The sequence below is a fragment of the Bufo bufo genome, chromosome 1, assembly GCF_905171765.1.
Source record: "Bufo bufo chromosome 1, aBufBuf1.1, whole genome shotgun sequence".
Classification (NCBI taxonomy): Eukaryota; Metazoa; Chordata; class Amphibia; order Anura; family Bufonidae; genus Bufo; species Bufo bufo.
The window spans coordinates 184,012,773-184,036,171 of record NC_053389.1 but is presented as its reverse complement, the minus strand read 5'-3'; positions in this window follow the sequence as shown (position 1 = coordinate 184,036,171).

The window sequence follows — 23,399 nt, the reverse complement described above, 5'->3', positions numbered from 1 at the left end:
CTCTAAGATAACGCCACATTCTGGTTTTCAGAGTTCAATTAAAACGCTCAACTAACGACGCCTTAACTACATTTGAAGTAAAAAAATTATGTATTTTATAGGCGTCACAAAGCCGTCTCATAGGCTTGTATATAAACTCACGACCCCGATCAGTCTGTAGTTTCCTAGGGGTCCGGCCGCTTAACTTAAATATCTGCTCAAAAGCCGCCGACAATGTCGCCCCGGATTTATTGGTAAGTCCGGATACCCAAGCGTATTTCAAAAGAATATCGACGACCATCAACAAGTATTTTACACCGTTATTTTCTTTAGAAAAATCTATCATTGACACAAGATCGGCCTGCCATTGATCAGCTATATCAGAAACCATAACTTTGTTTCTTCTAAATGATTTTTTAACAGGTTTGTACAGTGTGTAAGTATCCTCGTTGCGCAACCAATTTTTTTGTACTTCTCTGAATAAGGGCTCTACGCCGCCATAAGAGCCGACAGCTTTCGGCGAGTAGTACTGTTTTCTCAATATCTCGGCAATACCCGTCATTTTAGCAACATTTTTAAGCAGCGTCTATCAAACAATGCGACCCAACTGTTTATGCAATTTTAACTAATCAAGATAGTGGATTTATTGTAAAAAGAAAAAAGCGGACTACATTTTATTTAAAAACAGTTTATGTAAAACTAATAAAAACATTACAAGACGTTGCGTACAAACACATTTTATATACATTCAAAGTAAAAAAAATATATGTAAAACAAATAAAAACATTATAATGCGTTAGGCTACTTTCACACTGGCATTTTGAATTCCGTTTGTGAGATCCGTTTCAGGGATCTCACAAACGGTTCAAAATGGATCAGTTCAGCCCCAAAGCATTCTGAAAGGATAAGGATCCGTTCAGAATGCATCAGTTTGGCCTCCATTCCGCTCTGGATGCGGACACCAAAACGCTGCTTGCAGCGATGCGGAGCCAAACGGATCCGTCCTGACTTACAATGTAAGTCAATGGGAGCGGATCCGTTTTCACTGACACAATATGGTGCAATTGAAAACGGATCCGTCCCCCATTGACTTTCAATGTAAGTCAGGACGGATCAGTTTTGACTTTGTTCTTCATAATGCAAATGGATCCGTTCTGAACGGATACAATCGTTTGCATTATAGGTGCGGATCCATCTGTGCAGATACCAGATGGATCCGCACCTAACGCAGGTGTGAAAGTAGCCTTACATACAAATACATTTTATATACATTCAAAGTTAAAAAAATTACAACGTTAACCACGCCGTCTGTGACAAAGGAGACGCTCTCTTTTTAGGTAATAAAGTCCCCCTTGTTATTGGCGATGTTACAAACAACGGCTGCCTAAAAGGAGTACGAGGAGCATCAAAGGGTTTCGCCCGACTAACCTCTTTTTAAATTATCGAAAAGTTCTCTCGTTCTTGTATTACCGATAACGGTTGATGGAATGTTCAGCTCTGCGATAGTTTCCATAAAACTATCCCAACCGTGAGGCACTTTAGACACGACATGGCTCTGCATAGCTGTGCGAATCAGGTCGATAATGTTGGAACCGGGTATAGCTTGATCTTTGTGAATGAATTCGCCCCTAGAGTTCCAGTACGACTTGTCACCTGAGCGCCACAGTTTGTTCAACAAAAGTTCAGCATTTTTTCTATAACGTATATTAACAATGTCGAGTATATCTTTAGTATCGGGGTTGATTGAGGCGTCATTTGTCAATCGTTGTTGATTGGGTTGCGGCTGTGTAATCAGAGTTAAGGTTGACATTTCTTTACCGGACTGTTTGTTGAGCATCAAGTATCTTTGTAACACGGTAGTGTAGCTCTTAATTTTTTGATCATCTGAAAGGTCATTTCTATGTAGTATTTCGCTAATTTCCTCATCTAAACGCCGTATGGCGGTTTGACGTATGTCATTTGTTTCTACAGATGTTTTTTTAAGCTGGTCAAATTCGCTTTTGGAAACCAGGAACATTTTCTCAGCAAACTGCATTATGAACCACCGGCAGTGTTGGCTATCAAGCTAGGGATTAAAGGTATTGCAAAACCGAGCAGCGCTCCTATAAAACCGCCGCTCTGGTTCACAATTCGCTTCTTTCCTTTAATGGGGTACTTTTTATCGCTTAATTTCTTTATAGCCGCACGCCATCTTTTCAGTATTTTTTTTGGCGCTCTTTAAGAGGTATCTTTCCTTTAAGGATATTGGGAGCGATCTCGCCAATAGCAGCTATCAAATCATTACTGGCGTTACGTAATATTGATTTTCGGGTCTTCAGATTTGTTTTGACTAGCGCTTTTAAAAGATCCCAATTACGTCAGATTCTGTTCGACATCTTTACAGGTGCAGCGACACTACCGTGAATAAACATAGAGATGTGAAATAGTGCATTTTAGAGCTTCTTTTTGCACACATAAGCCGCCGGAAGATCTGTCGGGAACAAACCAGTTCTAAGTCGTAGTTCCTCAGGCGTCTCAGATCTTAAATCTATGAGTAAATAGCCATAAGGCTTGTGTGTAGCATCTTCAAAAGCTTCTAAAAAGAAACATGTTTTACCGGGTTACATTTGCCACGCCAACGTAATGATATGTAATTTATCACGAGGGTTCTTCAGACGTCTCTTTGTGTAGACGCACTTTTGCATTTTGCGTAACGTTCTTGTCTCCACGGTCAAACGTTTTCTGTTTCTGAAAATTCAGTTTTGCTCGATACCTATTGTTTTCTGCGTCTCGGGATCGGAGTTGCGTGAGTAGTCCAGTACAAGGTCTTTTAAACTGTCAAAATTAACAAGTCGGGTGTTAGCGACGTTGAGCGTTATACCCTTAACCTTTAATACAGTTTTACCGTTGTTGAGTTTATATCCGTACGTCTTCGGACCCGCGGATACAAACTCGGTAATGCACGTGTCGTCGGGTATTTCGCTAGTTAGATCGCCGAGAAAATCACCCAGGGGAGGCGTCCAATCACAGTCTCTACTTACGAATATGACGGAGTCTTTGTCGTGGTAAAGACAACGTTCTTGAAGTCTGTCTAGAAGATTGTATAATTCGAGTCTGGCATAGGCGGTTGTAAAACAGGCAATAAAAATGTTTGTGTTTTTGTTGAGGGTGTAACGTTCTTTTACATAGCGCCAATTGACCACGGCCATCTCTTCATCAATGAAATTAACCTCAGAGAGCTCTTAATACAGTACAAAAGCTAATTTGAAAAGCTCGGCAGGGTCCGTGACTATACTGGTACGCGGCAAGTTAGAACGCTGCCCAAACTTCCTCCACAAAGAGTTTAGGAAGAGTTTTGAAATTTGTCTTTTTGCGGGATTTACAGCTATTTTATCAGGGCGCAAGCGAACACCTTCTTTTTTAAAAAGTGCCTCTATGTACTCTGTTTTTTATGAATCAGTTTTACACCAGCTGGGATAGCCGGAAGCCTCCTGTTTATCTTTGAGGTGTAGCTTGATGTACGGTGCAAACAGCTTGCCTGTTGTGTTTGGGAAATTTCAGATCTCGTAGATCTCGACGATCCTGTAACCTTTTTCAATGGCTAAAATTAGTTCTACGGTGCACCATGTACTGGTCAGGGAACGTTCTTTGTCAGTAAATTTGCAAATGTCTTTCTGGCAATTCAGGGCGCATGTGTAGCATAGCGAAAACATTAGTTTTTTATTTATTTTTACGGGCAGGACCGGAAAAATAAATCTCTGGGAGGGTATACTTTAACTTTGGCAATGCCAAAGTATTTTTTGACATACCCAAAATGTTTATAAATGATTTCTGGGTGTCCTACGGGGTACGTCCTAGTTTTATTAACAAAAGGATACAGACTTGTAAAATCGTAATAATGCACGGTCTCACCAGGCTGTACCTTGTGATAAAGTTTAATGGCGTTAGTGCGGCCTCCGTAAAGCGAGTCACGAGGGTCCAAAGGTGTTGGGAATTTCATTTTAATCAGAAAGTTTTTGACCCCCTCATCACTCGCGATCATTTCGTTCCACTTGTGTTCCCACAGAACGCGGACCGTAAATCCTTGCCTCTGTAGTTGGCTTTTCCTGACTAGAAAAGATTGGTAAGATCATTGCGATCGTGTTCGTTATAGCACCCGGGGCAACAGTGATAAAAACATCCCTGGAATTCAAAAGCGGTTTGTTTACCATGAACAATCGCATAGCCATCCAAAAAGTTTTTACCAACCTTTTTTTCACCGCCCTTTAAGGCATGTTGTATGGAAATACCCTCAGTGTGTTCAAGGTACATGAGCCACTGTATAGCGGATGTTGAGAATTGTTTCTGGGTCTTATGGTAAATATCTGCAGGGACAATCGCTATGGTATTTTCGGGAAAAAATGTAAACCGATACATAGCCATACATACTGATGCCAAAGTGATAAGTTGAAATGGGTTGAAAAATTTAGTGACTGTTCTGTATTTCTTTTCACGTTTAAAGTATTGCTTCACTTTTTTTCAGTCATGGCCATAATCGTGTCCCTGTAACATTCACAAGCCCTTCTCAAGGCCTCAACATCCTGCTTACAGTAAGCTCTTAGCTCTTCCTGAAAAATAAAGGTGTCATTTTTATGTTCTTCGTACCACACCATGAAATTTTTTTTCTCGCCGGGCATCATGTAATCGCAGCCATAATACCGCGCATCTGGGACGACGCCTATGTAATTTAGATTTTCTTCTGTATTGAAATAATGCGGGAAGTGACCCTTGGCGCCTGAAAAGCCCATAGCTTCGGGCATCTTACTGAGCTTCATCGGTATGAAATTCAATGAATCTAATTTTTTAATTAGTCAGGGTAATGCACATTAACCGTCCGCCTTGGTTTATAATGTCAATTTAAAAATTTTCGTTGATCAGCTCCTGTATAACAAAATAAGCGTCGTAACGACCGGCATTATGCGCTATGAACGTGTAGCCGGAAAACTTTCCGTCGATAAAAAAGCGTACAAAATCGCGCGTACAGGATTTACCGCTAAATTGCCAGGAATTAGGGCCGTATAATGTAGTCGTGTAAATGTAATTGGGTATATGTATGCCTATTTCTTGCATGCACTCAAAGTCGTAAAAGATGTACTTGTCAGTCGCTTGTTTAGGGTTGTAAGGCTGCATGTAACAGACGTGGTCGTCAAATTTGCCAACCAGTCCGCCGCAGATGCTGCATTTTAGACCGCTACACTTGTGTTCAGCGCCCCAATCTATATATCTGTAACAAAAACCGCAAAAAGTATTTTTACTTACAAAACGCGTTATCACTAAGACTTAGTGATAGGTTTCTATGCGTTTCAAAGCACGTCCCTGAACGACAAAGCACCATGCATATCGGGCACCGTACATTATAGAAACATAGAAACATAGAATGTGTCGGCAGATAAGAACCATTTGGCCCATCTAGTCTGCCCAATATACTGAATACTATGGATAGCCCCTGGCCCTATCTTATATGAAGGATGGCCTTATGCCTATCCCATGCATGCTTAAACTCCTCCACTGTATTTGCAGCTGCCACTTCTGCAGGAAGGCTATTCAATGCATCCACTACTCTCTCAGTAAAGTAATACTTCCTGATATTACTTTTAAACCTTTGCCCCTCTAATTTAAAACTATGTCCTATTGTAGCAGTTTTTCTTCTTTTAAATATTCTTTCCTCTTTTACCTTGTTGATTCCCTTTATGTATTTAAAAGTTTCTATCATATCCCCTCTGTCTCGTCTTTCTTCCAAGCTATACATGTTAAGGTTCTTTAATCTTTCCTGGTAAGTTTTATCCTGCAATCCATGTACCAGTTTAGTAGCTCTTCTCTGAACTCTCTCCAAAGTATCAATATCCTTCTGGAGATATGGTCTCCAGTACTGAGCACAATACTCCAAATGAGGTCTCACTAGTGCTCTGTAGAGCGGCATGAGCACCTCCCTCTTTCTACTGGTAATTCCAGTAGAAAGAGGGAGGTGCTCATGCCGCTCTACAGAGCACTAGTGAGACCTCATTTGGAGTATTGTGCTCAGTACTGGAGACCATATCTCCTGATCAACACAATCCGTCTGCTGACACGCTTTGCAAAACTGTATACAGCCATGTTGGTGTTTATTGTTGTATACAGAGCAGCACCGGACGCATAAATATTTGGCTCCGATAAAAGTTTTTAGATTTTTAATGCCGTAATAATGACTTTCATGATACAGTATATAAACTGTCTTTTCTTTAGCGGTATTGCCTGTATGATAACGCCACTGGCCCTTATTGTGATACAAAACTTTAATTGTTATGTTTAAATATTTTTCAAACTCAACAATTTCGCTAAAAGATACCAAATGCCCTTCGGGTATTTGTAAATCGTGACGCAGTTGTTGGGCTTTCGCTAACAACACGGCGTCGCTCAAAGTGGCCCCCTCCAAAATAGCGTAAACACTAGCGGCCAGACAAACGTTATTATCATAATTGTTAAAGTCGTATAAATGTTGTTTTTTGCGTTCAATAATACGGCTATACGCTACACTGCCCAAACGACTTCAGGCACCACTGCGACGGTCCCTGACAATGATGATGACTAGTTTAAGCAAACTACCGGCTATGCACTCCGCGTTACTCTGTAAAGCGTTAGCGATATTGTTTAAAGATGTTTCGACGCTAAATTCATCTCTAGAATATCTATTTGAAAAAACAGAGTCAAACGTCTCGCCGCTGTCTAAGTGCAGTTGGATATAATCACCCGGCTCAGCGGCCTGTAAAACTCTATCTAGCAAAGATTGTATAGCTGCGTGTATAGCATCAAGAGCGTCGACAAATGAACGAATGGCTTCGAGGTTAGCGAATCTAAAATGTTCTGTGTACATGGTACTGTTAAAATTCACTAAGTCGCGCTGTTGATGGAATACACGTTCTAGATAAACGGTTCTAACAATGTGGGGTTCAGGGGCTTCGTCTGTGACGACTGTGTTACCGGGCATTTGGTCAGATTGTGAGTTGCTGCCTCGAGAACGATTTGTTTGGTAGCGTGTATTTTCAGCGCAGTAATTTTGTTGGGTCTGTTAAACGCTAAAGAGAAAGAGTCTTTAACGCAACATTCTAAATACCTCGCTACGCGTAACATTTTGTCGTTGCATATTGAGAGAAAACTCGCATCGTACGTATTCTCGCCCCAACAAATGCAAGAACAAGCATAAGGTGCGCGTGCCTGTTGGTCGTTGTGTGTCTCCTGTTAGTCGTCGTGTGTCTGCCCTAGGTCCGTCTGTTGTACGTCATAGGGCGTATCTGGCGGCTCAAATATGATGCGCCATTTAAAAGACGTTGTACCTTGTGTATCGAGCGCCGGCGTTATGTTGCAAAAATCTGTAACATCATTAATTACGCTTGTTGGCTCACCACTCTGCGGAACCGGCTGTGGGGGTGATAGAATTTCGGAAATCGGCGTTAACAGTTCCGGCTGCTTTGCGCTTTTTCGTCATTTCTCTTTAACAGAACTAAATTTTGCGCTTTGTTTTCTTTTGGCTAAAATTTAAAAGAGATAACATTAAGATCTAACTATTAAGAATTTCAAACATAGTAATTAAGTTATATTAGTGCGCCGCGATATTTTAACTCACGCGCGTTAGGGCATTGGATAATCGGTATCGCCGGGTCTTCATTCTGCCAACTGTCGCGGGCGCTGGTGTATGGTTCTGGCGCTTTTGCAGCCCAAGTATTTCTAATGACATTTGCATCACTAAAGGGCGTCTGAAAAACTTAAATTACAAGAATCGAATAAAGATTAATGTTTATACACGTTTACAGCTATAGACATTATTTCAGAGATAGTCAGAGAACCTTACCGAGGGTGTTCGATTTCTTTGACCGCGCTCTAGAAACACCGGTAGCGTCCATTTTTCTTTTTAATGCTGCGATTTTAGAAAAGCGTATTAGGATTATAGATAATGCTTAAAATTAGAATACATCGACAATACGGGTTACGCCTTAATTTGTTTGGGACTAGAGTTGAGCGGACACCTGGACGTTCGGGTTCGGCGGGTTCAGCCGAACTTCGGAAAAAAGTTTGAGTTCGGGACCCGAACTTGACCCGAATTCCATTGAAGTCAATGGGGACCCGAACTTTTGAGCCCTAAAATGGCTGTAAAAATGTCATGGAAAGGGCTAGAGGGCTGCAAATGTCGTCAAAATGTGGTTAAGAGCATGGCAAGTGCTCTGCAAACAAATGTGGATAGGAAAATGACTTAAAATAACATAAAATGCAAAAAAATAAATAATAATAATCTTGCTCTAGGAGGACCAAGTCCATATGGAGTAGGAGGTTGAGGAGGCGGTGTATGTGGCGGTGTAGGTGAAAGTGGCGGTAGAGGAGAAGGAGGTAGCCTACACTTCTTTTTGGTTTTAAATGTATTTGTATTTTTTTTAAATTAGGGTACACCCCAAAACATTGGGAAATATAACCCTCCAGTAGGGCTAAACACACGTTCAGACAATACACCGGCTGCAGGGAGGCCAGCACCTCCAAGGCGTAAAAGGCAAGCTCAGGCCATGTGCCCAATTTGGAGACCCAGAAGTTGAAGGGGGCAGACCCGTCATTCAGTACGTGTAGGCGTGTGCACACATACTGCTCCACCATGTTGCTGAAATGCTGCCTCCTGCTAAGATGTTCCATATCAGCTGGTGGTGCTGGTTGTTGTGGCGTGCTGACAAAGCTTTTCCACATTTCGGCCATGCTAACCCTGCCTTCTGAGGTGCTGGCGGTTCCCCAGCTGCGTTGGCGACCTCTTCCTCGTCCTCTGCCTTCGCCTTGTGCTTCCACCATGCCCCCGCTGTCAGGTGGGAATGCCACAAGCAGCGCGTCTACCAACGTGCGCTTGTACTCGCTCATCTTAAGATCACGCTCCAGTGATGGAATTACGGACGGTACGTTGTCCTTGTAATGGGGATCCAGCAGCGTGGCCACCCTGTAATCAGCACAAGTTAGAATGTGGGCAACTCGGCGGTCATTGCGGAGACACTGCAGCATGTAATCGCTCATGTGTGCCAGGCTGCCCAGAGGCAACGAAAAGCTGTCCTCTGAGGGAGGTGTATCGTCTGTGTCCTCTGTATCCCCCCATCCATGCACCAGTGATGGCCATAAGCTGGTCTGGGTGCTACCCTGCTGTGAACATGGTTCCTCCTCCTCCATCTCCTCCACCTCCTCATCCTCCAGAACTGTGCCCTGGCTGGACAATTGTGTACCTTGGGTTTGTGGGTGCAGGAACCCACCCTCGGAGCCACTTGGGAATGACTGGCCAGAAACCCTACGAAATGATCCCTCTTCTTCCTCCTCCTCCTGTGCCACATCCTCTTCCATCATCGCCAGGTGCGTTTTTTCAATGAGGCATAGAAGTGGGATAGTAACGCTGAGAACGGCGTTATCGGCACTGGCCATGTTGGTGGAGTACTCAAAACAGCGCAACAAGGAACACAGGTCTCGCATGGAGGCCCAGTCATTGGTGGTGAAGTGGTGCTGTTCCGCCGAGCGACTCACCCGTGCGTGCTGCAGCTGAAACTCCACTATCGCCTGCTGCTGCTCGCACAGTCTGGCCAGCATGTGCAAGGTGGAGTTCCACCTTGTGGGCACGTCGCATATGAGGCGGTGAGCGGGAAGGCCGAAGTTACGCTGCAGCACTGACAGGCGAGCAGCAGCAGGGTGAGAATGCCGAAAACGTGCACAGACGGCCCACACTTTATGCAGCAGCTCTGACATATCGGGATAATTTTTAAGGAATCTCTGCACCACCAAATTCAGCACATGCACCAGGCAAGGGATGTGCGTCAAACCGGCTAGTCCTAGAGCTGCTACGAGATTTCGCCCCTTAATCGCACACCACCAGGCAGGGCTTGAGGCTGACTGGCACAAACCACTCATCGGTCTGTTGTTCAAAGCCCATCCACAGCTCCTGCGCGGTGTGGGGTTTGTCCCCCAAACAGATACATTTTAAAACTGCCTGCTGTCGTTTACCCCTGGCTGTGCTGAAGTTGGTGGTGAAGGTGTTACGCTGACCGGATGAGGAGCTGGTAGAGGATGAGGAAACAGAGTAGGAGGAGGAAGCAACAGTAGGCAAACTGAAGCGCCCTGCAATCATCGGTGGTGAAAGGACATGCGCCAAACTGCTATCCGCCTCAGGTCCAGCCGCCACTGCATTTACCCCGTGTGCTGTTATGGAGATATAACTGCCCTGACAGTGCTTACTGGTCCACGTATCCGTAGTCAGGTGCACCTTGCCACAGATGGCATTACGCAGTGCACACCTGATTTTGTCCCCTACTTGGTTGTGAAGGGAAGGGATGGCTCGCCTTGAAAAGTAGTGGCGGCTGGGCACGACGTACTGTGGGACAGCCACCGCCATAAGACCTCTAAAACTATCCGTCTCCACCAAACGGAATGACAGCATTTCAAAGTCCAGTAATTTAGAAATGCTGGCATTCAGGGCTAGGGATCACGGGTGGGTAGGGGGGTACTTCCTCTTCCTCTCCAGCGTTTGGGATATGGAGAGCTGAACGCTTCCGTGGGACATTGTGGATATGCTTGGTGACCCAGGTTTTGGTGTTGCTGGCAGATCCTCTGTTTGCGGGGTGCCATGTGGCACTGTCACTCCAGAGGTGGATGAAGAGGATGTGACTGCAGCAGAAGATGAAGCAGGAGGAGCAGAGATCTTTCTTGGTTTTTGAGGTGTCTACTCCACTGCAGCTCGTGCTTTGCACTTAAATGCCTGATCATGCAGGTTGTGCTCAGGTTGATTGCACAGCGTGCAAACCACTTGTGTCTTGTCGTCAGCACATTGTCTGAAGAACTGCCATGCCAGGGAACTCCTTGGAGCTGGCTTTGGTGGGCTCGGTCCCTTGCTGAGGTGGGCAGTAGGAGGCGTACTGTCTAGAGGACGGCCGCTCTGCTTTTGCACCCTGCTCCCTTTTCTGCTGTGCTGGTGGCTCTGTGCGACCACCGCCTCTTCCTCCAAACTACATAGGTCACTGGCATGACCTTGATTCCATGTGGGGTTGAGGACCTCATCATCCTTCACATCATCTTCCACCCAGTCTTCACCCCTGCCTTCCTTGCCGGTCTGCACACTTTCGAAAGCCCAAGCAGTCATCATCCGTGCTGCGATGGTCCTCCCATGTACTCATCTTGAAAGATAAGTGGTTGTGCATCGGTGCACTCAATCTCTTCCACTTCTGGGGCAGGGCTAGGTGGATGGCCCTGGGAAACCCTGCTAACAGTGTCATCAAAAAGCAGAAGAGACTGCTGCATGACTTGGGGCTCAGGCTGCTTGGCTGATTTGCAAGTGGGTGAGGTGAAAGACTGATGGACATCGGCTGCAGGTGCCAACTGTGGTCTTTCAGCAGGAGACTGGGTGGGAGACAATGTGAAGGAACTGGATCCACTATCAGCAACCCAATCTACTAACGTCTGTACTTGTTCAGGCCTCACCATTCGTAGAGCAGCATTAGACCCGACCAAATACCACTGCAGATTTTGTCGCCTACTCGCACCTGAGGAAGGGGTTTCACTTGTGCGTGTAGCTGGCATAGAATGACCACGTCCGCTCCCTGCAACAGGAGCTCCACCAGCAGCACCACGACCTGGGCCACGTCCCTTATTTGACGCTCTCCTTATATTTTTCAAATTTAGGATCTTGCCCTAAATAGGTGTTTAATTAATAGTAGAATAGAATGATAGTATGTAAAGGGTGTATTTCACATGGCCTGAACAACACTAAGCCTCAATTAAAGATTTTTTTTGGCAAAATGGCTGTATTTTTCAAATCCCTGAATCAAACCCCTGTATGTAGAGGAGGTATCTCACAGGGTCTGAACCAGTGTAGGCCTGAAGTAAATATTTAATTGCACAAAATGGCTGTATTTCAAATCCCTGAATCAAACCTCTGTATGTAGAGGGGGTATCTCACACGGTCTGAACCAGTGTAGGCCTGAAGTAAATTTTTCTTTGCACAAAATGGCTGTATTTCAAATGCCTGATTCAAACCTCTGTATGTAGAGGGGGTATATCACACGGTCTGAACCAGTGTAGGCCTGAAGTAAATATTTATTTGCACAAAATGGCTGTATTTCAAATGGCTGTATTTCAAATGCCTGATTCAAACCTCTGTATAAAGAGGGGGTATCTAATACGGTCTGAACCAATGTAGGCCTGAAGTAAATATATCTTTGCACAAAATGGCTGTATTTTTAAATGGCTGTATTTCAAATGCCTGATTCAAACCCCTGTATGTAGAGGGGGTATCTCACACGGTCTGAACCAGTGTAAGCCTGAAGTAAATATATCTTTGCACAAAAGGCTGTATTTCAAGGGGCTGTATTTCAAATCCCTGAATAAAACCCCTGTATGTAGAGGGAGTATCTCACAGGGCCTGAACCAGTGTAGGCCTAAAGTAAATATTTCTTTGCCCAAAATGGCTGTATATCAAATGGCTGTATTTCAAATCCCTGAATCAAACCCCTGTATGTAGAGGGAGTATCTCACATGGTCTGAACCAGTGTAGGCCTGAAGTAAATATTTCTTTGCACAAAATGGCTGTATTTCAAATGGCTGTATTTTAAATGCCTGATTCAAACCCCTGTATGTAGAAAGGGTATCTCACACGGTCTGAACCAGTGTAGGCCTGAAGTAAATATTTCTTTGCACAAAATGGCTGTATTTCAAATGGCTGAATTTCAAATGCCTGATTCAAACCCCTGTATGTAGAGGGGGTATCTCAGATGGTCTGAACCAGTGTAGGCCTGAAGTAAATATATCTTTGCCCAAAATGGCTATATTTCAAATGGCTGTATTTCAAATGCCTGAATCAAACCCCTGTATGTAGAGAGAGTATCTCACACGGTCTGAACCAGTGTAGGCCGGAAGTAAATATATCTTTGCACAAAATGGCTGTATTTCAAATGGCTGTATTTCAAATGCCTGATTCAAACCCCTGTATGTAGAGGGGGTATCTCACACGGTTTGAACCAGTGAAGGCCTGAAGTAAATATATCTTTGCACAAAATGGCTGTATTTCAAATGGCTGTATTTCAAATGCCTGATTCAAACCCCTGTATGTAGAGGAAGTATCTCACACGGTCTGAACCAGTGTAGGCCTGAAGTAAATATATCTTTGCTCAAAATGGCTGTATTTCAAATGGCTGTATTTCAAATCCCTGAATCAAACCCCTGTATGTAGAGGGATTATCTCACAGGGTCTGAACCAGTGTAGGCCCGAAGTAAATATTTCTTTGCCCAAAATGGCTGTATTTCAAATGGCTTAATTTCAAATCCCTGAATCAAACCCCTGTATGTAGAGGGGGTATCTCACACGGTCTGAACCAGTGCAGGCCTGAAGTAAATATATCTTTGCACAAAATGGCTATATTTCAAATGCCTGATTCAAACCCCTGTATGTAGAGGGGGTATCTCACATGGTCTGAACCAGTGTAGGCCTGAAGTAAATATATCTTTGCACAAAATGGCTGTATTTCAAATGGCTGTATTTCAAATGCCTTATTCAAACCCCTGTATGTAGAGGGGGTATCTCACACGGTCTTAACCAGTATAGGCCTGAAGTAAATATATCTTTGCACAAAATGGCTATATTTCAAATTGCTATATTTCAAATCCCTGAATCAAACCCCTGTATGTAGAGGGAGTATCGCACAGGGCCTGAACAAGTGTAGGCCTGAAGTAAATATTTATTTGCCCAAAATGGCTATATTTCAAATGGCTTTATTTCAAATCCCTGAATCAAACCTCTGTATGTAGAGGGAGTATCTCACACGGTCTAAACCAGTGTAGGCCTGAAGTATCTCACACGGTCTGAACCAGTGTAGGCCAGAAGTAAATATTTCTTTGCACAAAATGGCTGTATTTCAAATAGATGTATTTCAAATGCCTGATTCAAACCCCTGTATGTAGAGGGGGTATCTCACACAGTCTGAACCAGTGTAGGCCTGAAGTAAATATATCTTTGCACAAAATGGCTATATTTCAAATGGCTGTATTTCAAATCCCTGAATCAAACCCCTGTATGTAGAGGGAGTATCGCACAGGGCCTGAACCAGTGTAGGACTGAAGTAAATATTTATTTGCCCAAAATGGCTGTATTTCAAATGGCTGTATTTCAAATCCCTGAATCAAACCCCTGTATGTAGAGGAGGTATCTCACAGGGTCTGAACCAGTGTAGGCCTGAAGTAAATATTTAATTGCACAAAATGGCTGTATTTCAAATCCCTGAATCAAACCTCTGTATGTAGAGGGGGTATCTCACACGGTCTGAACCAGTGTAGGCCTGAAGTAAATTTTTCTTTGCACAAAATGGCTGTATTTCAAATGCCTGATTCAAACCTCTGTATGTAGAGGGGGTATATCACACGGTCTGAACCAGTGTAGGCCTGAAGTAAATATTTATTTGCACAAAATGGCTGTATTTCAAATGGCTGTATTTCAAATGCCTGATTCAAACCTCTGTATAAAGAGGGGGTATCTAATACGGTCTGAACCAACGTAGGCCTGAAGTAAATATATCTTTGCACAAAATGGCTGTATTTTTAAATGGCTGTATTTCAAATGCCTGATTCAAACCCCTGTATGTAGAGGGGGTATCTCACACGGTCTGAACCAGTGTAAGCCTGAAGTAAATATATCTTTGCACAAAAGGCTGTATTTCAAGGGGCTGTATTTCAAATCCCTGAATAAAACCCCTGTATGTAGAGGGAGTATCTCACAGGGCCTGAACCAGTGTAGGCCTAAAGTAAATATTTCTTTGCCCAAAATGGCTGTATATCAAATGGCTGTATTTCAAATCCCTGAATCAAACCCCTGTATGTAGAGGGAGTATCTCACATGGTCTGAACCAGTGTAGGCCTGAAGTAAATATTTCTTTGCACAAAATGGCTGTATTTCAAATGGCTGTATTTTAAATGCCTGATTCAAACCCCTGTATGTAGAAAGGGTATCTCACACGGTCTGAACCAGTGTAGGCCTGAAGTAAATATTTCTTTGCACAAAATGGCTGTATTTCAAATGGCTGAATTTCAAATGCCTGATTCAAACCCCTGTATGTAGAGGGGGTATCTCAGATGGTCTGAACCAGTGTAGGCCTGAAGTAAATATATCTTTGCCCAAAATGGCTATATTTCAAATGGCTGTATTTCAAATGCCTGAATCAAACCCCTGTATGTAGAGAGAGTATCTCACACGGTCTGAACCAGTGTAGGCCGGAAGTAAATATATCTTTGCACAAAATGGCTGTATTTCAAATGGCTGTATTTCAAATGCCTGATTCAAACCCCTGTATGTAGAGGGGGTATCTCACACGGTTTGAACCAGTGAAGGCCTGAAGTAAATATATCTTTGCACAAAATGGCTGTATTTCAAATGGCTGTATTTCAAATGCCTGATTCAAACCCCTGTATGTAGAGGAAGTATCTCACACGGTCTGAACCAGTGTAGGCCTGAAGTAAATATATCTTTGCTCAAAATGGCTGTATTTCAAATGGCTGTATTTCAAATCCCTGAATCAAACCCCTGTATGTAGAGGGATTATCTCACAGGGTCTGAACCAGTGTAGGCCCGAAGTAAATATTTCTTTGCCCAAAATGGCTGTATTTCAAATGGCTTAATTTCAAATCCCTGAATCAAACCCCTGTATGTAGAGGGGGTATCTCACACGGTCTGAACCAGTGCAGGCCTGAAGTAAATATATCTTTGCACAAAATGGCTATATTTCAAATGCCTGATTCAAACCCCTGTATGTAGAGGGGGTATCTCACATGGTCTGAACCAGTGTAGGCCTGAAGTAAATATATCTTTGCACAAAATGGCTGTATTTCAAATGGCTGTATTTCAAATGCCTTATTCAAACCCCTGTATGTAGAGGGGGTATCTCACACGGTCTTAACCAGTATAGGCCTGAAGTAAATATATCTTTGCACAAAATGGCTATATTTCAAATTGCTATATTTCAAATCCCTGAATCAAACCCCTGTATGTAGAGGGAGTATCGCACAGGGCCTGAACCAGTGTAGGCCTGAAGTAAATATTTATTTGCCCAAAATGGCTATATTTCAAATGGCTTTATTTCAAATCCCTGAATCAAACCTCTGTATGTAGAGGGAGTATCTCACACGGTCTAAACCAGTGTAGGCCTGAAGTATCTCACACGGTCTGAACCAGTGTAGGCCAGAAGTAAATATTTCTTTGCACAAAATGGCTGTATTTCAAATAGATGTATTTCAAATGCCTGATTCAAACCCCTGTATGTAGAGGGGGTATCTCACACAGTCTGAACCAGTGTAGGCCTGAAGTAAATATATCTTTGCACAAAATGGCTATATTTCAAATGGCTGTATTTCAAATCCCTGAATCAAACCCCTGTATGTAGAGGGAGTATCGCACAGGGCCTGAACCAGTGTAGGACTGAAGTAAATATTTATTTGCCCAAAATGGCTGTATTTCAAATGGCTGTATTTCAAATCCCTGAATCAAACCCCTGTATGTAGAGGGGGTATCTCACAGGGCCTGAACCAGTGTAGGCCTGAAGTAAATATTTCTTTGCACAAAATGGCTGTATTTCAAATGGCCGTATTTCAAATGCCTGACTCAAACCCCTGTATGTAGAGGGAGTATCTCACAAGGCCTGAACCAGTGTAGGCCTGAAGTAAATATTTCTTTGCACAAAATGGCTGTATTTCAAATGGCTGTATTTTAAATGCCTGATTCAAACCCCTGTATGTAGAAAGGGTATCTCACACGGTCTGAACCAATGTAGGCCTGAATAGGGATGAGCAAACCCGAACTGTATAGGTCGGGTTCGTACCGAATTTTGGGGTGTCCGTGACACGGACCCGAGCCCGAACATTTTCGTAAAAGTCCGGGTTCGGCGCTTTCTTGGCACTTTTTGAAAGGCTGCAAAGCAGCCAATCAACAAGCGTCATACTACTTGCCCCAAGAGGCCATCACAGCCATGACTACTATTGGCATGGCTGTGATTGGCCAGTGCAGCATGTGACCCAGCCTCTATTTAAGCTGGAGTCACGTAGCGCCGCACGTCACTCTGCTCTGATCAGTGTAGGGATAGGATGCAGCTGCTGCTGTTAGGGCGAGATTAGGCAGTGATTTACTTACTGAAGTGGTCGATATACAGCTGTGTATCATACAACCTCTGCTATTCAATTGCTCACTGTTTTAAGGCTGCCCAGAGCGTTTTTCAGTCACTTTTTTCTGGGGTGATCGGCAGCCATTTTGTGTCTTGTGGTGCGCCAGCACAAGCTGCCACCAAGTCCATTTTTAACCATCAATAGTGTGTTTTTTTTTTTTTGCTATATCCTACATCAGGGGCTTGGCTGTGCTTGCTATTTTATTGAGGAGTAAAATACAATTGCCAAAATAGCAGTACCCTAAATCTGGTGTTTCAGCTGTGGCTAGCCAATTGTAATACTGTCTGCTGTGTGCCGAAGCACAGTTTTTGTTCTGGGTTGAATACAATTCCCAACTTAGCAATTCCCTAAATAATTGTTTTCTGCTGTATCAGGCCAAGTTTAAATCTATCCATAAAAGGGTATATTAGATTGAAGGTGCTGATAAGGTCATCCTCAATAACTTCACACGCTACCGTCCATTTCCAAGTCTAATTCTGTCCGTAAAAGGGATACCTGTCATCCAGGGCCTAAATACTAGGCCTACAATTTATATTCAGCTAAATCTGTGGTTACTGCTGTGCCTGTATTAGTGTAATACGGTACCTAAATAGATAGCTAGATAGTGTTAGGTGCCTGTAAAAAAAGGCCTGAATTTGAATTCAATACATTGGGCCAAATAATTTTTTTCTTATTGTGGTGAACGGTAACAATGAGGAAAACATCTAGTAAGGGACGCGGACATGGTCGTGGTCGTGTTAGTGGACCCTCTGGTGCTGGGAGAGGACGTGGCCGTTCTGCCACAGCCACACGTCCTAGTGAACCAACTACCTCAGGTCCCAGTAGCCGCCAGAATTTACAGCGATATTTGGTGGGGCCCAATGCTGTTCTAAGGATGGTAAGGCCTGAGCAGGTACAGGTATTAGTCAATTGGGTGGCCGACAGTGGATCCAGCACGTTCACATTATCTCCCACCCAGTCTTCTGCAGAAAGCGCACAGATGGCGCCTGAAAACCAAGCCAATCAGTCTGTCACATCACCCCCATGCATATCAGGGAAACTGTCTGAGCCTCAAGTTATGCAGCAGTCTCTTATGCTGTTTGAAGACTCTGCTGGCAGGGTTTCCCAAGGGCATCCACCTAGCCCTTCCCCAGCGGTGGAAGACATAGAATGTACTGACGCACAACCACTTATGTTTCCTGATGATGAGGACATGGGAATACCACCTCAGCACGTCTCTGATGATGACGAAACACAGGTGCCATCTGCTGCGTCTTTCTGCAGTGTGCAGACTGAACAGGAGGTCAGGGAGGAAGACTGGATGGAAGACGATGCAGGGGACGATGAGGTCCTAGACCCCACATGGAATGAAGGTCGTGCCACTGACTTTTAGAATTCGGAGGAAGAGGCAGTGGTGAGACCGAGCCAACAGCGTAGCAAAAGAGGGAGCAGTGGGCAAAAGCAGAACACCCGCCGCCAAGAGAGTCCGTCTGCTACTGGCCACCACCATCTGGGACCGAGCACCCCAAAGGCAGCTTCAAGGAGTTCCCTGGCATGGCACTTCTTCAAACAATGTGCTGACGACAAGACCCGAGTGGTTGGCACGCTGTGCCATCAGAGCCTGAAGCGAGGCATTAACGTTCTGAACCTTAGCACAACCTGCATGACCAGGCACCTGCATGCAAAGCATGAACTGCAGTGTGGTAAACACCTTAAAAACAAGGAACTCACTCAGGCTCCCCCTGCTACCTCTTCTGCTGCTGCTGCCTCGGCCTCTTCCTCCGCCTCAGGAGGAACGTTGGCACCTGCCGCCCAGCAAACAGAGGATGTGCCACCAACACCACCACCTCCGTCACCAAGCATCTCAACCATGTCACACGGCAGCGTTCAGCTCTCCATCTCACAAACATTTGAGAGAAAGCGTAAATTCCCACCTAGCCACCCTCGATCCCTGGCCCTGAATGCCAGCATTTCTAAACTACTGGCCTATGAAATGCTGTCATTCAGGCTGGTGGACACAGACAGCTTCAAACAGCTCATGTTGCTTGTTGTCCCACAGTATGTTGTTCCCAGCCGCTACTACTTCTCCAAGAGAGACGTGCCTTCCCTGCACAACCAAGTATCCGATAAAAGCTAGTGTGCACTGCGCAACGCCATCTGTGGCAAGGTCCACCTAACCACAGATACGTGGACCAGTAAGCACGGCCAGGGACGCTATATCTCCCTAACTGCACACTGGGTAAATGTAGTGGCAGCTGGGCCCCAGGCGGAGAGCTGTTTGGCGCACGTCCTTCCGCCGCCAAGGATCGCAGGGCAACATTCTTTGCCTCCTGTTGCCTCCTCCTCCTACTCGGCTTCCTCCTCCTCTTCTCCCACCTGCTCATCCAGTCAGCCACACACCTTCACCACCAACTTCAGCACAGCACGGGGTAAACGTCAGCAGGCCATTCTGAAACTCATATGTTTGGGGGACAGGCCCCACACCGCACAGGAGTTGTGGCGGGGTATAGAACAACAGACCGACGAGTGGTTGCTGCCGGTGAGCCTCAAGCCCGGCCTGGTGGTGTGCGATAATGGGCGAAATCTCGTTGCAGCTCTGGGACTAGCCGGTTTGACGCACATCCCTTGCCTGGCGCATGTGCTGAATTTGGTGGTACAGAAGTTCATTCACAACTACCCCGACATGTCAGAGCTGCTGCATAAAGTGCGGGCCGTCTGTGCGCGCTTCCAGCGTTCTCATCCTGCCGCTGCTCGCCTGTCTGCGCTACAGCGTAACTTCGGCCTTCCCGCTCACCGCCTCATATGCGACGTGCCCACCAGGTGGAACTCCACCTTGCACATGCTGGACAGACTGTGCGAGCAGCAGCAGGCCATAGTGGAGTTTCAGCTGCAGCACGCACTGCAGAACAGCACCACTTCACCACCAATGACTGGGCCTCCATGCGAGACCTGTGTGCCCTGTTGCGCTGTTTCGAGTACTCCACCAACATGGCCAGTGGCGATGACGCCGTTATCAGCGTTACAATACCACTTCTATGTCTCCTTGAGAAAACACTTAGGACGATGATGGAAGAGGAGGTGGCCCAGGAGGAGGAGGAGGAAGAGGGGTCATTTTTAGCACTTTCAGGCCAGTAGTGACTCAGAGGGAGGTTTTTTGCAACAGCCGAGGCCAGGTACAAATGTGGCCAGACAGGGCCCACTACTGGAGGACAAGGAGGACGAGGATGAGGAGGAGGTGGAGGAGGATGAGGATGAAGCATGTTCACAGCGGGGTGGCACCCAACTTAGCTCGGGCCCATCACTGGTGCGTGGCTGGGGGGAAACGCAGGACGATGACGATACGACTCCGTCAGAGGACAGCTTGTCCTTACCTCTGGGCAGCCTGGCACACATGAGCGACTACATGCTGCAGTGCCTGCGCAACGACAGCAGAGTTGCCCACATTTTAACGTGTGCGGACTACTGGGTTGCCACCCTGCTGGATCCCCAGTACAAAGACAATGTGCCCACCTTACTTCCTGCACTGGAGCGTGATAGGAAGATGCGCGAGTACAAGCGCACGTTGGTAGACGCGCTACTGAGTGCATTCCCAAATGTCACAGGGGAACAAGTGGAAGCCCAAGGCGAAGGCAGAGGAGGAGTAAGAGGTCGCCAACGCAGCTGTGTCACGGCCAGCTCCTCTGAGGGCAGGGTTAGCATGGCAGAGATGTGGAAAAGTTTTGTCACCACGCCACAGCTAACTGCACCACCACCTGATATGGAACGTGTTAGCAGGAGGCAACATTTCACTAGCATGGTTGAACAGTACGTGTGCACACCCCTCCACGTACTGACTGATGGTTCGGCCCCATTCAACTTCTGGGTCTCCAAATTGTCCATGTGGCCAGAGCTAGCCTTTTATGCCTTGGAGGTGCTGGCCTGCCCGGCGGCCAGCGTTTTGTCTGAACTTGTATTCAGCACGGCAGGGGGCGTCATTACAGACAAACGCAGCCGCCTGTCTACAGCCAATGTGGACAAGCTGACGTTCATAAAAATTAACCAAGCATGGATCCCACAGGACCTGTCCATCCCTTGTGCAGATTAGACATTTATATCTACCTCCCCGTAACCATATATTATTGTACTCCAGGGAACTTCCTCATTCAATCCTTTTTTTATTTTCATTTTTCCATTATATTGCAGGGCAACCCAAAGTTGAATGAACCTCTCCTCTGTCTGGGTGCCGGGGCCTAAAAATATCTGACAGTGGCCTGTTCCAGTGTTGGGTGACATGAAGCCTGATTCTCTGCTATGACATGAAGCCTGAATCTCTGCTATGGGACCTCTCTCCTCTGTCTGGGTGCCGGGGCCTAAAAATATCTGACAGTGGCCTGTTCCAGTGGTGGGTGACATGAAGCCTGATTCTCTGCTATGGGACCTCTCTCCTCTGTCTGGGTGCCGGTGCCTAAATATCTGATAATGGCCTGTTCCAGTGTTGGGTGACGTGAAGCCTGATTCTCTGCTATGACTTGAAGCCTGATTCTCTGCTATGGGACCTCTCTCCTCTGTCTGGGTGCCGGGACCTAAATATCTGACAATGGCCTGTTCCAGTGGTGGGTGACGTGAAGCCTGATTCTCTGCTATGACATGAAGCCTGATTCGCTGCTATGACTTGAAGCCTGATTCTCTGCTATGACATGAAGCCTGATTCTCTGCTATGGGACCTCTCTCCTCTGTCTGGGTCCCGGGGCCTAAAAATATCTGACAATGGCCTGTTCCAGTGGTGGGTGACATGAAGCCTGATTCTCTGCTATGGGACCTCTCTCCTCTGTCTGTGTGCCGGGGCCTAAATATCTGACAGAGGCCTGTTCCAGTGGTGGGTGACATGAAGCCTGATTCTCTGCTATGGGACCTCTCTCCTCTGTCTGGGTGCCGGGGCCTAAATATCTGACAATGGCCTGTTCCAGTGTTGGGTAACGTGAAGCCTGATTCTCTGCTATGACATGAAGCCTGATTCTCTGCTATGACTTGAAGCCTGATTCTCTGCTATGACATGAAACCTGATTCTCTGCTATGGGACCTCTCTCCTCTGTCTGGGTGCCGGGGCCTAAATATCTGACAATGGCCTGTTCCAGTGGTGGGTGCCGTGAAGCCTGATTCTCTGCTATGCCATGATGCCTGATTCTCTGCTATGGTACCTCTCTCCTCTGTCTGGGTGCCGGGGCCTAAATATCTGACAATGGCCTGTTCCAGTGGTGGGTGACGTGAAGCCCGATTCTCTGCTATGACTTGAAGCCTGATTCTCTGCTATGACATGAAGCCTGATTCTCTGCTATGGGACCTCTCTCCTCTGTCTGGGTGCCGGGGCCTAAAAATACTGACAATGGCCTGTCCCAGTGGTGGGTGACATGAAGCCTGATTCTCTGCTATGGGACCTCTCTCCTCTGTCTGGCTGCCGGGGCCTAAATATCTGACAGTGGCCTGTTCCAGTGGTGGGTGACATGAAGCCTGATTCTCTGCTATGGGGCCTCTCTCCTCTGTCTGGGTGCCGGGGCCTAAATATCTGACAATGGCCTGTTCCAGTGTTGGGGGACGTGAAGCCTGATTCTCTGCTATGACATGAAGCTTGATTCTCTGCTATGACTTGAAGCCCGATTCTCTGCTATGACATGAAGCCTGATTCTCTGCTATGGGACCTCTCTCCTCTGTCTGGGTGCCGGGGCCTAAATATCTGACAATGGCCTGTTCCAGTGGTGGGTGACGTGAAGCCTGATTCTCTGCTATGACATGAAGCCTGATTCTCTGCTATGACTTGAAGCCTGATTCTCTGCTATGACATGAAGCCTGATTCTCTGCTATGGGACCTCTCTCCTCTGTCTGGGTGCCGGGGCCTAAAAATATCTGACAATGGCCTGTTCCAGTGGTGGGTGACATGAAGTCTGATACTCTGCTATGGGACCTCTCTCCTCTGTCTGGGTGCCGGGGCCTAAATATCTGACAATGGCCTGTTTCAGTGGTGGGTGACGTGAAGCCTGATTCTCTGCTATGACATGAAGCCTGATTCTCTGCTATGGGACCTGTCTCCTCTGTCTGGGTGCTCGGGCCTAAATATCTAACAATGGCCTGTTCCAGTGGTGGGTGACATGAAGCCTGATTCTCTGCTATGACATGAAGCCTGATTCTCTGCCATGAGACCTCTCTCCAATTGATATTGGTTAATTTTAATTTATTTTATTTTTATTTAAATTCATTTCCCTATCCACATTTGT